This window comes from Corvus kubaryi, unplaced genomic scaffold (assembly GCF_017639235.1).
Source record: "Corvus kubaryi isolate FWS band 111438036 unplaced genomic scaffold, C.kubaryi_AGA036_p1.0 133, whole genome shotgun sequence".
Classification (NCBI taxonomy): domain Eukaryota; kingdom Metazoa; phylum Chordata; class Aves; order Passeriformes; family Corvidae; genus Corvus; species Corvus kubaryi.
In genome coordinates this window covers 26,302,623-26,321,827 of record NW_024580667.1, presented here as the reverse complement: position 1 = coordinate 26,321,827, position 19,205 = coordinate 26,302,623, and the positions used below count along the sequence as shown (strand labels likewise).

At 41.9% G+C, this 19,205-nt stretch overlaps 1 protein-coding gene across 1 annotated transcript in view; it reads left to right on the top strand.

Annotated features, from left to right (window-relative positions):
- Nucleotides 1-3,153: 3,153 nt before the first annotated feature.
- Nucleotides 3,154-19,205, top strand: part of IL1R2 (interleukin 1 receptor type 2) — a 30,112-nt gene continuing 14,060 nt past the window's right edge. The window contains exon 1 of the mRNA XM_042040184.1: nucleotides 3,154-3,523. The gene's annotated coding sequence lies outside the window, so the exon portion shown is untranslated. The remainder of the gene's footprint in view (nucleotides 3,524-19,205) is intronic.

The following is a 19,205-nucleotide window of genomic DNA, read 5'->3' as shown; positions in this document are numbered from 1 at the left end:
CTTGCTCCAGTTTTTGACTTGCTAAGAGGAGACTGTGACATCATGTCTCCCAGGACTCTTACTCCTGAGGCTCAAAAGGCTCTTGACAGAGTGGCAAACAGGTATCAACAAATACTCATTTTTTGGAAAATATAAGGATACCCTTCTGCCAGTGGATACATTTTACAATGCAGTCTTTGCCTCCTTACACACAGGAGAAACAGCGAAACATGCATGTCAGCATTTTCTGCAAGCATTTGCATCATTAGGTGTGCCTCAAGAAATAAAAACAGACAATGGTCCAGCTTACGTAGCAAAAGAGCTACATAAATTCTTAATGAATTGGGGTGTGTGTCACTCCTTTGGTATTCCTCATTCTCCTACGGGGCAAGTAATCATTGAAAGAACACACCACACTTTAAAATCCCTTTTGGACAAACAAAAAAGTGGGGGGGAGGCAGAGGCTACGCCTCAAATGCGCCTCAAATGTTTTAAACAGCTCTTTTGCAGAACCAAATCCACCAATAATCAGGCATTTTTCCATTACCACACAAGAAAAGTTAAAGGAAAACCCTTTTGTTTTGATCAGAAATCCAGAGACAGGGAAAATCAAAGGTCCGTTCCCACTAATAACCTGGGGCAAAGGGTACACTTGTGTCTCTACAGGTGCTGGTCCAAAGTGGATTCCTTCAAAACACATGAAGCCCTAGAAACCACAGGAATATGCAGACACCCCCAGAAGCAGAGAAGCAAGCATGCAGACGTGAACTGCAGAAGGACCGCAGCTGATGATAAACATCTTTTATCCCACGTGCAGAAGCTGTCAACTTTGGGTTTTGTGCCAGTATAATAGTGTGGGAATTGTTGGTATCGTAAAGCCTTGTTGACAAATGTGTGGTGTGGATCGTGTTACGATTCAGAATTACATACAAAGTGTAAGGCCACTGAAATTTTAATTATATTAGGTCATGAGGAAGGAAATAGTCTGCGTCTCCATGGTAATTGGAGAAAACTTTAGAGAGAATCCAAAGAGGTCCAAATTTGCGGAATTGAATGCAAAAGAAATAACTTTCATGCCTTACGCTTGGCTTGTCCCAAAACGAGATTGAGAAAAGAAACCAAAGAGAAGTATGAAACTAAATCAGATATCATACTTGTACCTTATTATTTCATTGTTTGCCTTAAGTAACGCCATTCTACCTGTGAGTCAACCAAAACCCAATGTTTGGGTGACCTTAGCCAATGCCTCAGACCTGGATACCATTTGTTTGACTTATTCAAGTCCAGAAAAGCCATTCTCAACCTGCTTGGTCGGTTTACTGGTAGACAGTTGGCCAATACCAAAAAATGTCTCTTCAAATCCCACAGAGGAATGGGGTGTCTGGACTAAATTTCTTCCTGAGACACCCTATGAACCGAACCTCAAGAACTGGAAATCTTTGACTCAGTAGAAATGGATCAAGGATCTCATAAAAATGGGAGGTCTAATTATAATTGTTATCCTTCTCATTTTTCTCCTTGTGCCGTATTTGTTCTCCTTTCTGCAAAGGGCACTGCAGAGGACCACAAACGCTGCATTTCTGGTTGAAAAATAATCCTCAAAGTTAAAAGAAGATCATGGTTGGATGATCTGTTTGATTGGTTGAGCCTCGCTCTGTTGTGGAGAGAGCTTTTGAAATTGGCCGTGTATGTTTCGATCGTCATTATAGTCATCATGGTACTTGTACCTTGTCTACTTCAATATATCTGACAATGGTTTAACAAAGCAGTTAAAGCAGTGTTCATGGTTCAAACAGGAGAGGGAGATGTTGGAACCCTGGGTTCAGAGAATTTCAGTCTTTCAGTGCTGACAGGCAATGATCTTCAAAAGCACACTGCATTTGACCTGAGGGCTTGGGAAAGGCTTCCCTTTTTATGTGATAGCACTGAGGTTGTTGCTGTGTAATTAAAGTTATATCACTGGGTGGAATATGTAGAGATGTAGAAAAATTAGGTTTATGGGATTTAGTAACAAGATGGAGGATTTTGGGTGTGGGTTTGCTCTTCTTCTTTCCTCCTTCTTCTTCACAAATCTCAGTGTTTTGGTATTGGTTCAAAAAGCCCACAGTGCGGATCATGAATAATTAGTTATTGGATTATAAGTAAAAATAGATTAGTTGGCATTCCGTAATTGGATAGTGTGGACTTGAAATGGCCTTGGAAGTTAGAACTCGGGGCCATTGTCACCTTGTTAACTTAGAGGCATATCCCATGCAGCTGTGCTGTAGATAAGAAATAATAAACATCAATTAGAAGAAGGAGCCTGGTGTCTCCTGTGTTTTAATCTGAACTCTGAGTAAAAGGACTCACGAAACAGAGGCAAAGAAGAAAAGAAACAAAACGGAGAAAACTCATAGCAGCCTACACAGAGCAGTTGGCAAAGCCAGACTGGTGGGTGCATACAGAAGCTGTGTCCTAAGAACTGTCTCTCTAGGCTTCATTAAGTGCTAGACCAACCCCAATCAAATCCCAAAACCTTCGGGAAAATTCGTATGGAAATTTTCTTGGTGTTTCGGTAATGAAATTAGCTGGAAGATAAGAAGAGAGCACATACTGGCATAGAACGTTAAAATGCAAAATATGTAATTATAGGCTCACAGTTGTAATGACTCTAATGGATATCAGAGACAAGTATAAAAGGAGAATAAATTATTTCAGGGCATAAAGAATCAGTTATGGGTAATTAAGCTGCAATTATCATTACTGTGCTGCTATGATAGGTTTTTTTAAACTAATTTTTCTAAAATTGAAAAATGCAAGTTAAGCATGAATTCATCTATTATTTGCCATTCAGATAAAAACATTTTTCTAGTGCTTTTCAAAATGTGCCAGTGGGACAAATCTCAGTTTTACACTAGAGAGAGTACCAGGGATTTTATGAAGTGATTTATTTCACATCACACAGCTGTTCAGCGGCATCATTAAACTCACATTCAGTGACGTGCATAAACTCGTGCCCACTGCCAGTCATGGAAGACAGCAATCAGGTTCTTCACATGTTTAAGATGAAGGGATTTGGTAAATCTGAAGTCCGGGGCTCCAATTCAGAGCAAGGACATCACAGCTTAGAGTGGCCAGCTTTGTTCTTGGTTCAGTCTGCAGTGCTGAGATGGCTGGACCTGGAAATCAGCTTTTAAAAAGCTGCAGTTTATGAAATTGAGACCAACGCTCATTGGTGTCACCTTGCTTTAAAAGGGACCTTGTAAAACGTGTTGGGTGAGTATGTGCTTCATGAGCAGCTGTGGTGTGGGAAGGATCAGTAGTTCTGCTCATGAAATCAGAGACCTGAGCTGGCAGTGGTGTTACAGATGATGAACCCAGGAAGGCACTGAAGGCTTTGCAGCTGGAGAGGAGCTCCTTACTGGTACCAGTGTACAAACTCAGGGATTAGAAGTGACAACCCAAAATGTAGATAGAGGACAACTTTGCCTGTAACCTGCACAAAGCAGCAAGGAAATTAATTCCAGGTTTGCTCCTAGCACCATCTCTCTATGGATGACCCAAGGTAGGAGTATTTGCTGAAGAATTACTTTGAGTTCCTAAAGCCTTTGTGTCCTTTGGTATTCTGGTTGGCTTCCAGCTGCTGCAGCAGAAATGTTGGGATTCCCAGGGAAGTGGGGTTGTCTCAGATACCTTGGACTTCTGGAAGAGAGCCACATGCTTGAGTTTAGGTACCCACATGCCACCTGGGGTTTTTTTAGCATGTTTGCCATGACACTAAACTCCTCAGTGCAGAGCTCGTCATCTGCTGCATGTGTTTTTAAAAAAGGACATTTTAAAAATGCTGAAAATTTGGAATATAACAGGTCTAATGTTCCTAACTTAATCCAGACACTTCTTTCTACTGCTCAGCATTTGTAGACTTTTCTTGAAGAGCCATATTCCCTCTACAACAGATGGTCATTGTGAGACTATTCAAAAACTCTCTTTATCCTCATTAATTAGGTTGTAGCCTTATGTATACCTGGATATCATCTTAAGTACTTTTTTTCTCACAAGTACTCTACACTCCTGTTGAGGGAGAGTTAGAAGCATTTTTTTTTTCTAATATTAAGGTCCTAATTTGAAATAAAGAACAAAAGGTTAGATTTATTTGTTTCTTTACAAAAGAGAATTTAAAAAGCATTTTGTTTCAGAAAATTCAAAGGAAAGCACTGCAGTATTTGGTCAAAAATAATTTCTTCATTTGTAATAATGGTAATATTTTGCTTTTTGCAAGAACCACGAAGATATCATTATGCTGACTATAATTTGAATTCCAAAGGCATTTTGATGCTGCTGAATTCATTAACCCTATACAGTGCATATTGAATGGACAACTTCTCTCATGGCCCAGTTCACAAAGTTTGTCTCCAAGGGAAATGTGTTGCTTCAGGCTACATTTACAATTTTGAGGGGTTGGGTATATGTATAAAACCCCATGTGCTGCATTAAAGTGCTTTACAAATTTGATGCCATTGATCAAGTATTGCAGGATGTATCAAACAAAATATTCTGTCTCGGTCAACCTGACCTCCTCTTGCCTTTCTTGACCAGAGTGTCTCTATTTCACAAGACTAGCATTTTTTCCCATGAGTAGTATCAGTTAAATGGCAAATTAATTTTCTGATTAAAAAGGAAAAGACTAAGATGGAAAATGCTTAGCCCGCTGTGATTTTTGTATATGAAGCACTGAAGTGAGGTTCTGTCCAGCTGGCCAAAGTTTTCACTCCTGAGCTGCCCCATCTGCCCCAGGAGAGAAGCCCCTCATTGTTGTCAGGCCATGGCACCCACAGATCTCAGCTGCAGACTTGTGGACAAACAAGTGCCAGTCACCCATATTTTGGGCAGGTGCCTCAGAGTGATGGTTTTGTTACAATAACTGAGACTTGGGGCAGAAGGGGGAAAGCATCAACAACTCAGGCTCTGCCAAGCCCTTCCTTGGGTGCACTAAACACAAGCAATGAGAAATCCTTGGGGTTCAGCCACCTGTGTCTCCAACTCACTGAGGGACAAGGGAGCTTGTGGCAGATAATTTCATTAGAGAGGAGGTATAAGCTAGTTGTTTTCTGAGGAAAAGTGTGCCAAGTAAAACAAAAAGAGGTTTAGGCAGAAAATGTGGAAAAATGGTGATAGTGCTGTGCTGTAAAACCAGTACCTACAATGGGTGCCTGGTTTCTGATACCTGTTTTTCATGCTTGTCTTTGGAAGAGGATTTATTCACTGCTTTTAAACACATGTCTTCTTCCTAAAGGTGCATACCTTGATCTTTATTTTCTGAAGACAGTACAAAAGAGATTTTCCCACAAATTCAATTTGAGGGCTTTAAAATAGTAGTTAATTGCATCACTGATGGTTTGGGATGTGGGCATAACCCCTCATGCCACAGCACGTGGGCAAAAGGAGCACATCCCTTGTGTTCCTTGTGGCACATACACGTGTCTGCAAATCAAACAGGGCTTTATTCAGCTGTCATTGATCACACTGTCACAGTGAAAGTCTCACAATTTGGGTTCTTAACTGAAATCAGTCCAATATATTTTTCCCCTGGGATCAGTTTGCAGCTGAGATTCACTGCAGCAGTGAACAAAGTGAAGCGGTTATCATATTTTTGCTCCACTTCTGTAAATAGAACCAACCCTTTTAGCTTCAGTTTTGTTTCTAGTCAAGAAGACCATGGTGTACATTCCTGTAACTGAGATAGTTAAAAGGGCTCTTAGGTCTTCTTCCTAGTCTTTTGTAATAACAGCTCTGGGGGGAGGAAAACATGATTTCCTAGTATCTGTGAGATGTTTGCATGATGAGGCCAAATACACCAGAAGTCTCTGGAGACCCCTGGGAGAAGGAGTAGATATGCCAGGGACTGCATGCCAGTGGAGCTGGGGTTGGATGCTGCCCACAGCTGTGCCCCACAGTTGGAGGTCACCGGCTCTGGGCAGGCTGGTGAGGCTTTGTGCCTGGTGCTGCACCTTGGGGTGCAGCCAAGCTGGGTGCCACCAGCTGGGGAAAACTCCCATCAGCAGATCCCACAGCTGGGTGAGACCTGTTTAGGATTTTCTCACACCTGGCTTCATCTGCAGCAGGAGATGCAGCTTTCTTCCCTCTGCCAACAATGCCTTTAGGCCCTGCAGGACTCATTAACTTTTCAGAACTTTGAGAAGCTTATATTTTTGTGGCAGCTGTAAATTCAGTTTTATTTGAAGAAATGTTATTGTTTCTGTTCCCTTCTGCTTTTATCAGCTTCTTTTTTTTTTCTGCTGTCTGCTCTTCCCTCTTTCCTTCCTTCCTTAACTAGCTATCATACTTCTGTTTCTGCCAAAGAGCAGTGTTTGTTTTGCAAAGTAATGGGTTGAAGCAACACACTGGAGATTCTTTTAGTGGATGCAGCCATTGCTACTTCTAGCAAAGACACAACTGTGTGGTACTGGGATTGTATTTCTGCTCTGCAATGTGTAACTGTGCATGTATCCTGGTGCAAACTGTCCTAAGACACTCCAGCTTTTAATCAAAGAGCTTCAGGCTAATATGCAAGCAAAGGAGTAGTTTCACAAAGGGCTGAAGCTGCAAAATGGTTCCCTCTTATCTGTGGAAGTTTTGATACTCTGTAGATTTAGTAACAGCCTGCAAGATCAGAGACTGGAGGGACCAGATAATGCAAATATTTTGTTTGATTTTATGTGGATTGCTGAGTTTTACATTGTGGTCACTCTTCCAAATCCAGGTCCAAGACATACCAGCTGGAGGCTGAATGTTTACAAGCAGCATTGTCTTAGAAAGTGCCTTGCAAATCGCAGAAAACCTAAGTGCTGCAGAAACAGGAGGACCTCTCCTAGAAAACTGCAGCTGAGACATTTGCTCATAGATGTGATGATTAGAGACATGGTTTCATGGTGGACTTCGCAGTGTTAGGTTTATTGTAGGACTCAATGACCTTAAGGGTCTTTGCCTGCCTAAATTATTCTATGATTCTGAGAAGTTTTGAGCAGGCAAAATCTAAATCTTGCTTCTAAATTTGCCATCTGTTTGTACAACGTGTATCAGCAAATGCTATACTTTCACATTCACAACTTAACTTTGTTCCAAGTTGACTGTGGTAACTCTGAGGCTTGACTAATGAATTTTGTCATAGCCACCTTCACTACTTTGGGAAGTATTGTCTGTGCTGATATTTCTCACACACCAAATGCAGAGGCCTAGAAGTTCCTTTTGGATTTGAAATATGGTGCCATTAAGCAAGCTCATTTTCCAAGTTCTAATCTCACCCTAGGAAACACCATTCTTGTGAAGATATGGCCATCAGAAAAGTGCGTCCGGTTTCTTTCCTGTAAGATCTTGGATGAGTTCATATCTCTCAGCAGAGATGCTGAGTGCTTGCTGGCACACAGGATAGCTTCTTAAGGGAGTTTTGTGCAATGGCAGTAGACTGGGAGATGCTCAAAAATCTGAAGTTTGCAGAGGAAGTGGCAGTAAATATTTTTTGGAAGCTGTCATGGTCAGAGATAAAAAACTAAGGAGTGTCCTTTTGAGGTGAAAGCATTGATACTATGCATGTAAATACTTCTAATTGCGGTGCTCAATATCTGCTTCTTGCAATATCTTGACAGCTCTGTATGTGACAAACATTTCACTTTTTTTTTTCACTTGTTTGGATGAGCATGTGAGGATAACCTGCTTCAATCCATAATCTAGAGAGGTTCACATCTCAGGTGAAGAAGGCTGCATTGCTATTTTATGGTAAGAGGCTGTCAATCTCACCTTGGAAAGTTTTAACGATGACCATATCCATTCTCAGATTCATAAGACTTTAACATACAAGCCTACTATAAAAAGGCATCCAGGAAACCGAAAATTTCATTCATCCACAGTTAAAAAGCAGTTTGATTAATTCTAGCACTTGGTGTTTCTGTTGTGGTTTTCCTAAAGTAGGGAGGCTCTTCCTGGAAGGACCTTCAGGGTCACTGCTATACTCCTGCCTCAATGATTATTTCAGGCAAACTCCTAGTAATGCATAGAAGGTAAGAATCCTTTTGCAGTAGAAATATGGCACATTTTTAATGCACAGTCTTAGCTTATTGGTGGAAGTAGCTGTTTCCTTACTATATGTTTTTAAGATGTGTTGTGGCAGGAAATTTCAAGAGACAAAGCTGGTTACTGTGAAAATTCATTTGTGGCACCTTGATATTTTTCCCTTCATACTTGTCTGAGGTTGGTGGAACAACGCTGCCTGCAGAAGCTGGTAGGGAGCAGCCACTAAAAGAGACATTAGGTAAGACTGGAGACATCCTCTTAACTTTTCCTTTAGATTCTTCTTTCAAAATTTTCCCTTCAAAAAACCCCCAAAACCCAAACACCAAAACCTCCAAAGGTTTTGTCTAAGTGCTATCATTTAGATGTGTTAGAAACACATTTCAATGTCTTCATCTATAAAGAGATAAAAATTCTCACTTCACTACACTTAAAAGCTTCAGCCTACTGCAGCTGAGTATGATTTGAGTGCCAGGTCCATCCATCTTGGAAAGGCATTGTGTCTAATTTTGCTCAGGAGAGCCGGCGATCTTGTGACGTTTGACTTGTGCTGCTCACAACTTACTACAGCACCCAAACACTGGCAAGCCCTTTGTGCATCCAGCAGAATGCATCAGTAGTTGGATTTCTTCAAGGTTTGAAACAGATGGTTTGTAGTCCGTTTTGCTGTCATTTACCAAAGGGATCCCTCTGAGGTACAACATCTTGTGTTTTGTTCTCCGCTCAGTCTCTGATCTCCAGGTCTAGGAACTGGCAGGTCTGCTATTTCTTGAGTACTGTAGAACTGTGAGTGTATAATTTCACAAGTCTTGAAATAGTGCAAGTGTAAATGTCAGTAGCTTTCCACATAGATATGTTGCACTTTTTATATTGCTTTACTTATTACGGTTTTATATTGCTTTTTTATTTGCAAGAGAAATGACATTAAGCTTACTTATGATCTTTAAAAGGTACTGCAGGGAAATCAAAATGCTGTGTAAATAGACCCTGACTAGAGACCTAGACTCTACCTCATTGAGACAATACATCTGAATTCTTCAAGAGCTGGACTTGGGCAAACAGGTTTGGCCATACTTTACCGAGTTGCCCCCCATCACCTTTGGCTTGTGCAGTGCTGGAATGGGTAGTCCTGAGACAGGGTCAGATTTTTTCAGTGCCCAGGTCTGAGGTTGTTTAGGCCAGATGTGTCAGTTTGGATAATCCCAATTTAACCTTTTTGCATAAGGTTGTGTGAATAAGTAGGTACATTAATGGACTTGTTTTTCCCCTCAAGTCTGTGATGGTGTGTTGGGACTTAAACTGATGGACCAAACCTTACTTTTTTTACCACTGTTGGAAACTAATTTTAACAACTGATGCATTTGAGGCATATATAAAGAATGTATGCATCCTTGAAGTGAACAGCATGTGATATGTGAAAGAAGAGGAGGGAACAAGCAGCTAAAAAAGGTAAAGTTATCAGTGTGTCACTGGGCACAGACAGATGGATACCAGCTGTCTTTTTGGTAGATACTAAGATATGCTGTATGAACTGAGGAAGAAGAATGTACTTTTACTGAATTCTGCTAACCCTGTAGAATAAAAAAGATGAAACCGAGATTTTAATTTTTTTAATAAGTAGGGCCATATTCTTTGTAAAGTATTCAAACGGGAAGATATTTCAAGTTGTTTCAGACTCCAGCACTGCTGAAAAACCTCTGGATTCATGATAAAATGCATATTTATTATGTATCACAGATGGAGAAGAGAGCTGTTATTTTTGGAGCCAGAAAAAAAAAGTAGTTTGGAAGCATCCCACTATGTGGAACAAATTCCTTGTCATATTTGTTAGCAGAAAATGATGCAGGTAATGTTAGTTGCAACAGATGTCTTGCAGGATGGCAGAATTAGTAATTTGAGCTAGGATTCCCAAACTCCTATGTCCTAGGGACTGCAGAAAAAAATTTGAAAATATACATCAGCAGGCCACATTAAATTTTAAGACATGAGTGATTATAATGCTCATTTGGCTTGGTTTCTTCCAGGAAGAATTTCCAGAAGTGATTTCTAAATGTTCTTGGGTGCTCTCCTCTTATCTCATTCCACAACATTGCTGACTTGCTGCAGCTGCAAACTGCATCAGTTCAGCCAGGGTAAGACTATAGTTGTCAAATGACCAGCAAACCTATCAAAATCAAAATTGTAAAGAGGAAGCAAGTTGAAGCCTCTTGATGTGTGGCAATTCTTCCGGAACAGGGCAGGCAACACGCAATCTTGGACAGCCCCCAGGGACTGCAGATCAATGAATACTTGCAGGGAGATGTTGCCTAAGTAACCACAGTCATGGGGTTGTATTTCACAAGCGTGTTTTCCTATTACTTGAGTAGTAATGGGATGCTTGTGGTACAGTGAACTCTGGATGCCTCATGGTACCTCTCTCACCTGGGAAACCTGAGGCCTACACCTTCATAAGCCAGAGTGCAAAGCATGAGGTTTGGCATGGGCTGAACTGGGAGTGCAAGGCCTGAATTGTTTTCAAACCTGATGTTGCTCTTTCAGCTCTGCACTTGTGTTGGAACAGCGTAAGGTTGCGTGAGCAGTACATGTACAGTACATTTTGTTCTGCAATCAGTGCCCATAGATCCCATCTTGCTGTCGCCCACACGAGCACAGATTGCTGGTAAGTGCTGTGTGTTCTGGTCAGCTGTCAAATGTTGCTCCCACAGGTTTTCAGGAAACTTGTGCATGTTCCACACAGTGCCCTACAAAGCACAGGACATCCTGGGCTCACTGGTATTATTCCTGCAACTCCAATGCTCTTGCAAACAGGTCCTGCAAGTCCTGACTGTTGCATGCCCTACAACAGATTATAGGGTCTTAAGAACACCTGGAAGTGCTTTTCTCTAATTTGTTTATTAGGAAGATTTTTCCCATACATATGTGTTGCTTTTTCTCCTGGTGTCCAAAAGGACCAGAACACTTTTTGTTCTTGTCTTACAAAGCCTTTTGCTGGTAAAAGAGTCAGCTATTTCCTGGGTTAGCTGCAGCGTGTACATAGGTGTATCTATGCATGCATTTTTAGGGCAGAAAAGCAGAGAGGGTCTTGTGCTCCATACTGAACTTTGCTGAGAAACATCTTCATATCACAGGAGCTGCTGGCTGCGATGTGGGCAGCCTTCATGGGTGAACCAGGTTCATGGCTGAGAGGCTTCTCTACAGTGGTGCAAAGGTGGAAAATGATGCAGTAAAACTCTTCATGGGAACAACAGCCTCTCCTGCATTTGTACCACTCTGTGCCTTGTCTGTCTCCTGAGTCCTGGCCTATTTCCTCATGACCTTTTATTGTGGCTGCATTGGTAAGTAATTTACCTCTGTACAAAGTCCCCCACTGAAATATGTGATCTGGTTATAGCAGCCTGGGCATGACTGATAAGGGCACGGGGAGGACACAGGTCTGCAGCGAGGTGAGGGTTGTGGATTAGAGCAGTTCAAGAGATGGACAAGAACATGTATCAGAGGCACATCAGAACTTGGCTCAGGGTATGGATGAATTTGCATCCACCTTGCTGCAGGTGAACTTGTTCCTGTCTAGAAATGTCTGTTTCTGAAAGGGGCTTGATAATGTGGATAAATACTACAGAGTTTGCAAACCCTGCATTTTATTTGTTGAGCTGAACCCAAAGCCACATGAATTTACCCATGGCAGATCCTAAGTGAGGCATGAGGTGTGTCGAAAGCCTCTTCAGTTCATTATTCCTCCTATGCACCAACTTCTGTTGAAAACTCCTCTTACATAAACATCAAATTTGGCACATTAACAGAATCCTTTCCTCAAGGTGGTGTTTCTTCATCTTCTCAGAAAGTACAGCCTTAAGGCAGAGCTCTGCCTGGCACTTTTGATTACAGCATTACAAGGTTTTGAAAGGGTCAGTTAAGCAGAGTGTTAAAACTGCTGACTGCATACACTGTTAAGAAAACACTGAGAGTCTCCCTTTGGCAGATTGCTGTGCCAGAAAGTGTCAGACCTTTCCTCTGTTCCACAAAGCCTTCAGAAATAAGAGTGATTTGATGAGGATATACTAGAAAAATCATACTCTTCTTTTATAGTAGTTATTTGCAAAAATGAGAAGTAAGTTTATCCTAAGACAAAGAGAGAAGTGGTCTGAGCAAGGTCTGGAGGGTGCCATCCTAGTTCTGATGGTTCTGTGAATGCTGAGATGCAGGGGCCCTGCCAGATGCTGTCAGCCCCTAATAGACATGGTATCATCAGCAAACTCATTAATGTATTTTGATTTAAATGACACAGCACTGCTGCTACTGAAGTTTTTAATGATGCCCTATTGTATAAAGTAAATTCTTTTTAGTATAGCCCTTGGGTCCTCCCTACACATGTAAACATCACTAAAATGCTATTAGCTATGTTAATAATAAATAAACTTTTTTTTTGCTGGAGTTTTGATGTAAAATAGCTTTGAGTTATCACAAACATTTATCAGTTTACATGGAGGAGTTTTGGCCAGATTACTGTGGTGTCCCTGTAGAGCACATCCAGCACCCTGTAACTGTCCCACTTTGCATGGGGCAATGGAAAAACAGACTGCAGAGCAGGAACAGAAATCCTCAGGGCTTTCTTTTCTACCCTTCTTCTGGTGACTTTTGCAATTTGAATACAACCCTTTCCTCTCAGCAGGCAGCAGCCTCTAAGTTTTTCCATGTATGGATACATACATGTTTCTAATATTTTTTTTCTTTCTCTTTGTCTCTATGTATGGAGAGAGTTGCCAAGAAGTATGTGCCTTCTTACTGATCTCTTGTCTCCAGTATTTCACTTGGATATTTAAAAGTCCAGCAAAAGGTCCTGTGCATGGGACATGTAATTTCAAGCCTCTCATCTCAGGCCAGTATCATAGGCACGTCATGAAACAGGCAGCAGCTCTGAACCACTGAGTGCCATGTCCTTGTTGTGCAGAGCTGCCATTAGCAACTTCAAGGGAGCCAGCAATGGTTAAGGTTCCAAACACTGCTGCCATATCATTATGATATGAAATGGCCAAATTTAGTTCCCCTTTTTTTTGTCTCTTGTTCCCATAGCTATGGTATCAAGCCAAGAGCTTATCCATTATTCATATACCCTGCTGAAACTCTTCTCCCTGCGAAGTCTATTCACAAAACTTGTACATTAATCAAAATAGTAACTGGTAAAGGTCCTGGGATCTTTCAGCTTTCTGCGGAGACAAGGGGAATGGCTCAGCACTTATGAACTGGCCTTAAAATAAGTGCAGGGCTCTGCTGGTCCCCAGTGAAATAAATGCCTCTGAGATAACAGGTCTTTGAAGCTACAGCCAGAAGGACCAGCAGGGATCTGAGTTTTATTAGGAAGGAAGCTCTCAACCCAGGAATGTTTTGAAGGAAAGCTCACCTACCAGTTTCTTGCAAACTTTCATTAAAGTTACCCAAATTTTCCTGCAAATGGTAAAGCCTTCCAATTAACCAAGTCTGAATGAAAACTCTTCCAGCTTGTAATCAAGGAAAATTTGCATAGCAAAGCAATACTGTTGTTAAAATCTCTTCTTTTTCTTTTCAAAATACGATTGATAGCAATGATTTAAACAAATAACATTCAATAGTGTCTAGTGTAAAATCCTCCCAAAAAACCAGTTGCTGAAATGATGAGTTCCCTTTCAAGCTGGTACAGAACATTATGTGCTGGAGAAGCAGTCTATGTTGCATCTAATTATTTGTTATTCACTTATTTGTAACCCCCTGTTCCATAATATCAGAGATCCAGAGCAAGTCTTTCTTGCTCAATTTTTTCTTAAGCAGCTCTTGATGCCAGTCAGAATTGCTGGTCATTGTGACACTACGTACAGGACAAGCACAAAGAGAGAATGCCAAGTAGGACTGCAAATTTGTTGCCTCTGTTTCTATACCGTATGCACTTTCATGTGGTATCTCCCACCCCAGCCCCCTCCAAATCCTGTGATAATGAATTACACATTAGTGCAGTGGAGTAGGGAACAACTACCTTGGGTAATTGTATCTGCTACATGAATTTCATATGACTGCTTCTTAAAAGAAGTGTGTGAAATATACTTGTGTGTCAGAAGGACAGTAAATCTAAGATAAACGAGAAGATTTACTGCCTGCATTACATAAATGATTTCATCTTCTTGGTGAGACAACTACTTAATCAGGAACATGTAATAAAAAAGTAACATTTAATATTACCCTCCCAGTACACCTACATTAATATATGATACGTACCAGCTCAGTTTTTCCTTTATCACAGGCCATATATTTGTCACTGTTTTTCATAGCTATCAAGTTACTTTTTCCCTACTAAATTTAAGTTCAGCCAACAAAAAGGCAATTATGAACAAAAATCTTTGTCATCTGTTTTTCTCTTTGCCTCTGAAATCCCTGTTTGCTGGGTTGGCTGCTCCAGCCAAGCACCATAACTGGTTTAGAAATTTTCTATTGTCCCTGTTGTTCTGGCTCATGTAACTCTATATGACTTCATGGTCTTCAACTGGACACAGTTTCTCCTCTATCTGCTGTTACCGTGGGCTTTTTGTAATCACTGCCGTGTTTTTAAATCCCTCAACACCTCTCACATGAAAGACCACGGAACACATTATGTTGTTTCGTATATATTATAAAGACTGATCATGATTGCAAGCGAACACTATGATTTTGGAACTCGTGGAAAGAAAAAAGCCACTCAGCAGTCTTAGGTTTGCTTTTTTCTTAGCATGTCCTAATGCCCCACTGACTCACTGCCTGTGGTCTGAGAAGGTGCCAAAGTTGTGGGAAATGTCTGCTTGCTGTTCTTCTTGGTATCGCTGGCTCCCAGGCAGCCTCACCTCCCAGCCCTGACATGGTGAGTGACCGTGTGGTCACTCACTGTGCAGCCTTGCCTGGAGCCCTGCACTAAGGCATGGTAGGTGCTGTGTGCTGTGGGCTTGCTCCATCCAAGCAGGGGGGATGGCTGGTAGCTTGGGGAAGAAGCAGGAACCTCAGCGTGGTGGTAGCAAGTTGGGGGTTGGTCTCTTCTCCCAGGTAACAAGTGACAGCACAAGAGGAAATGGCCTCAAGTTGTACCAGGGAAGGTTTAGACTAGATATTGGGAAAAATTTCTTTGCTGAAAGGATGCACAGGCTTTGGAATATGCTGCCCAGGGAAATGCTGAAATCACCATCCCTGGAAGTGTTTAAAAGGCATGTGAATATGGTACTTGGGGATGTGGTTTAGTGATTAACATGGTGGTGCTGCGTTAATGGTTGGACTTCATAATCTTAGAGGTTTTTTTCTGAACTGAATGGTTCTGTGAATGGCCCAGATTAGAAAGATATAAGGGCGGCAATGTTGGGGCCCTGCAATGATCCCCTTGGCATGCCTTTTCCATCCCCAGTGTCCCTGGAGCCCTAGGCACTTTTACTCTCTGATCCCTAACCCTAACCATATCCCTGAACACAATTCAGCACATCTATGCACCATTTTATCCATAAGAGAATGAAGAACAGTAAAAGATTTTTTTTTTTACTTTTATTGTCATTTGAAAGATGCGCTAGGATGCACTGATGTTTAGACTGTCACTATTTAGCAGTTTAGATTATCCTCTTCAGTTTATAGGGAGAGCAATATCACTTTACTACTTTCAACAAACTCAGCTTTGCAACAGCACTCCATCACTGCTTTTCCACATAGCATCACATATTAAGTAGGCTGTGCCTAGGGATTGTTTTCTACCTTAAATAAAATCCAGAAAACGCCACTTTTTCAGAAATAATTTCTTTATTTCACCAGTCTATGGCTGTGTGTCTGTGCACAGAGACTCTGGGCCTCTCTAGATGTTACTTTGTCCCTTCCACCCTGTTGATTTTTACACTGAGGGTGTCCTCCTCCCTGGCCCTTCCAGCTCTTGAGAGTATAATTATTTTTCACAGTTTGCCTGCTTTCTGTTGCAGTGGAAGGGTCTTTTGAAATTCCAGGAACTTGTAGTGGTGAGGAAATCTGTAACCCAGCCATTGCTGCTCTGGCCAAACTAGCACTCCCTCATGACAAAGTGGATCCCTTGGCACATCACCTCCTGTTTCTCCCACTTAGTCATATACAACTGGGGTATGTCAGCACTTACTCTGCTGTCTAAGCATGCAAATTCCTGTATTCTTGGAGTCTGTTGTACATTGTGCTAATCCCTCTGTTTAGTCTTTCTCTTTCTGTCACAGTTATTTGGTGATTCTCAGAGTTGGAGAGCTCCTTTTCTTTCCTTTCCTTTTCTGTTCTCCTCAAGACCCCATCTGGAAACTCTGCACAAGGGTATTACAAATTATTAAAACCAGGTTTGCTCATATCAATAAGCCATATAACATGTGCTGGTGCAATAGTTGTGGTTTACTTTGCATCTGCTTGCCAGTCAGCTTTCACCATTCAATATTTCTTAATGCCTCGTTACCTTATTCTTATGTGAACCAGAGAAATTTTCTTCAGTTTTTAATTGCATGAAGTTTGCTTAGCCAAACTGGATAACAGAATAAATAACAAAGTCCAAGGGACTGCAGTTCTTGGATACCAAACATCATCAGCCACAGAGCCACTGGAACAGGGTGAGTTCCTCCAGGAGAAACAGCAGAATCTGGGAGCTGCTGTAAGAAGCAGGCACATTAGCAGTCCCTTGTAGAAAAGGTGTAATCCCCATTCCATGATGCCTGAATTTCCATTTCCCCTTCCGTTGACTAGGGATAATGAACAGACACCTTGCTTGTGGAGGCCTTTTGAAAGTCTGTGTTGCAAGGACCTTCCAGAACACTAGATATTTCTCAATATTTTGATTATTTTATTGGGATGTCCAAGGACAGCAAAATCCACCCAAGTGAGGCAAGGCACTGCATGTAGCCCTGGTGTGGGAAATATCTATCTAGTGAGATGAGCAACGAGTGAGACATATGGGGAATAGTCTGGTCTCCAAGTTAGGAATTTCACAGCTATGCTCCAACATCTCGAGCTGTATAAATGAATCATCAGCACAGCGAAACCACAGAATGACACCAGCTTCCCTAAGAGAGTACCTCTATATATATAGCTGCTAGACTTGCACATTTCTGTTTATAAATTACTCAGTGATAGCTAACCGCATAACAACATGGCCTTCTCAGCAGAAATCTACTAAAAAGAAGTCAAATTCTTGTTCTATCTTTCATTTCTTCCTGAGTTATTTGAAACCAGACTTTTGCACCTCCAGAGAAACAATTTAAGCTCAAGGTCCTCATACTGCTGCATGTGATCAAGATATTTTCTGGATAAAAAGACAGCCAGGGCAGAACTCTTCTGAAGAAAGCTGTTTAAAAGTGTTTATCCTTGTTAGATGTATCTGAGGATTTTATTCTATCTGGGAACTGGAGTCCCTCACTTGATTTCCCTCTTCTAAATAAGTGAAGGCCAAAATTGCCACAATTCATAACCATTTTCTTATTCCTCGTCATGAACCTGTGTCATGGGTTAGCAAGCATAGTCCTGGAAGTGATGTTCTTGCAAAGGGGTGCTTACAGCTTCCTCTGTGACCTGACAGAACCTATCAACTGGCCAGTTTGAATATGGACAATTCTTTAAGCCACTTAAAGTTGTGACCGTCTCTGTGACACACACTTAAGAATAGAAACCACCCCCCCCCAGCTCTGTCTCGTTTCCGGTGCTGGGACAGGTGGCTGAGGGTCCCGTGTGGGGGCCAGCGGGCCCGTCCAGGCCCTGCTTGGGCCAGGCTGGGCTGGGCCATGGCCATCCTGGAGCCGATGGGCCCTGTTCCACCCACGGAACCCCCCCCCCCCCCAGCCCTGCTGTGGGCAGCCGGAGCGGCTTAGCTCCCCCTCTCCAGCGCGGCCAAGATTCAACTGAAGCTGCACCACTGTTGGCAAAGGATCATGTGACCAACAGCGATAAGCTTCATTCCAACTGCAAGGCCTAGGTGAGATTAACCCTTTTAGTGCTGTGAAGAGCTGAAAACCTGAGGGAGAAGAAAGAGGAAATGCTTCAAGCTGAAATTCTGTTGTAAAGCTATGATGCATCAGAGTACCCATTGTAATTTCATGAAGGCATGGGGGGTGGAGCGTTCAACTTGTACTTGTGAGCAAAAGCACCTGCACTGAGATAGGCAGATGCTGAAGCAGCTGTAATTTAATGAGAAGTTTGAACAGGGAGAGATGGAGGTGACGAGGACTTTTGCTCCAAATGGAAAAGGAGAAAACCTCAGTTCCTAGAGGTGCTCCCAGAGATAGTCCTAGAGATGAAGATGAGGAGGACCCTTTGCTCCCAGGGAAGGAGAAGGGCCTCTGCTCTTAGAGATGAAATGCTCCCAGAGATGGGTGAAGAGAACTTTTGTTTCTGAACGGCTCAACCTTAAAATTACACCCCAGTAGCTCAAGACTGGACCCTCGAAAGCAATCGTGGGAAGGGACTCACATGCGAGCAGAGAACCAACCCGGGCGGCTGTCTCGTTGTGATAATGTTTTCATAGCATGGGCAAGAGATACTCCTCTTCCTAAATGGACTGGACAAGGTTATTATGGAAGTGATAAACAGACTGAACATCTCACGGGTTGTCTTTTTACATTGTCACTGGGAGAAGGGAGAAAGGGGGGGGGCAGAGGAGAAGTGTTCTGAAGGTGTGGTATGATTTTTTTTTTCTTCTTTTAGGTCTGTTAATAAACTTCTTTATATTCTTTCAAGTTTGGTGCCTGCTTTGCGGTTCTCCTAATTCTTATCTCACAGGAGGTAAACAGTAATGAGTATTTTGGACCAAACCACTACAACCTGGAAACCAAGCTGTTATTTCTTTATATCCCATTGCAAGAGAGCCTTAATGTAGGCTGTCACACTAAAATGGATGTTAGGAGAGGAAAGGGGAATCAGCACATTTGTGTTTCACCAGCGATCTGGGAAATCACAGATTTATGTTGTCCATGAAGAGCTGGCTAAACCACAAAATGTGAAGATTGAGATTATTTGGCTGCTGTGCAATTATTCAGCTGCTGACTATGCTGCAGTACACCTTTTGTTACCCATGAGAATTTTTTTACTTGGGGTACTTGAGGTAGTGTGTGAAATAGTCATGTGAAGACATGAGTGTATGCAAGCTCCATTCGTCAGAAAAGGGGAAAATTAGTCATATATTTAGCAGTCATTTCCCCTTTCTTTGGGAAATCCAAACA